The sequence below is a fragment of the Carassius gibelio genome, chromosome A13, assembly GCF_023724105.1.
Source record: "Carassius gibelio isolate Cgi1373 ecotype wild population from Czech Republic chromosome A13, carGib1.2-hapl.c, whole genome shotgun sequence".
NCBI lineage: Eukaryota > Metazoa > Chordata > Actinopteri > Cypriniformes > Cyprinidae > Carassius > Carassius gibelio.
The window spans coordinates 19,641,264-19,642,937 of record NC_068383.1 but is presented as its reverse complement, the minus strand read 5'-3'; positions in this window follow the sequence as shown (position 1 = coordinate 19,642,937).

Sequence of the window (1,674 nt, the reverse complement as noted above, 5' to 3'; positions counted from 1 at the left end):
ATCACACAACAACCATCTGGACACGCATGTCATGGCGAAAAGCTGGTGAGCTTTTGGGTTGGGCTACCTCATGCACTTTTGACAGATCTGCTCTTCTTTAGTTTACTTCATCTCCCTTTGGTCATTGCACACTTTTACAGATGTCTATTAGTGCCAAAGTACAAATACTTAAACATTTTAGTTCACAAGAAACATGATGTTTTGTATATTGTTAATTGTCAATACCTGAGAAGTGGTGATTTCTTTATTACAATAAATCCACAGTACTGTAAATGCTGTTTCAACCCAACTACAAACTACAAACCCTACTAATTTCAACTACAAACTTAATCAGCAAGACTTTTAAAGACTTTTTAGCCTAAAGTTCTCAAAATGCAATTATTGTAACAGAGGTAGGTGTTCAATTTTATTCTCAAATTCTTGTTCAGCTGTCTCTAAGCAAGTTGTCTGAAAGATGACAAATCTTTGACTGATGTTCATTTAGCTCAGTAATTTAGATAAAAAGTGATTCAAGTGAGCATTATAAGTGTGATGCTTGGACTTTAGAGTTTATGGAGGTTTATGAATTATTAAGTCTATACTAATTATTTTAGCATATGATTATGTGACAATAAACACCATTTCATAATTTGTGATTTGTTAGATACTCAGTCTGGATGAGCCTTTTACCTCCAATTACCTTTACAAAAATTGACACGTTATCAGAGGTTGAATAAATTATATAAATTTATATTGTACAATTTTTTGCACACTCAAAAAAATGAATTTTCAGTTTTGTTCACTTTACCTGAACAATTCATGTTGAATTAATGCCATTATTTTGTAATGGTTATTTTTCATTTCAACATGATTGTGTCATGTTAAACTGACTTAAAACTGTCACTCGTTGGTTTAACAAAAAGTTTTCATTTTGAAAGAACATGTTTCAATCAAGTACCTCAAACTAAGTTTTACTCTTCCCATCATGCTTTGCACAGGACTGGATATGGGGAGAGAAAATGTTGAAATAAAGTGTTATTTTATGCAGTCTTTAATAAAATGTGATAATAAGGAGACTTTTTCATGTCTAATGCTCTATTATGTGGGCATTTTAAAAGACTTTATATTGGTGTATTTTGTGCGAGTTACCATTGTGGTGAAGTGTGGAGCTTGTGGTTGGGTTGAGGACCTGGTTAAATGAAAGTCTAAAATACTTAATTTAAAAAAAATGCAACTTTAAGGAGAGTACTAGTGCATGATGTACACATAATAACATCCTTAAACTGCAAACTACTAACATCATGTGTAAAGAAAAGTTATATCTTACTTGCTAATGTTTTTTAACACTTTGGCTAAACTTGCATGGACAGTGGTTCTACATGATGTAAACATATTATTTCTACTCAGATATTTCATGTAGGATGAACTAAAACAAACTGAGTAAACTCAACTAAAAGTAGACATGTCCTTATAACTTGATTTATTCATGTCCAAATAACATGGTACAAACATGTGGAACCACTGTCCATGAAAGAATCATGTTCAGCCAAAGAGTCATTTTTTTGAGTGCAAGCATATTTAATCTAGGATGTTGATGTTAATATGTAGTAAAAATAACTTTCTAACTGTATTTTTAAATACAATATAAAACAAGCAGGGGGAAAAAAGCTATGAAATAAAGACAAAAAACAGATA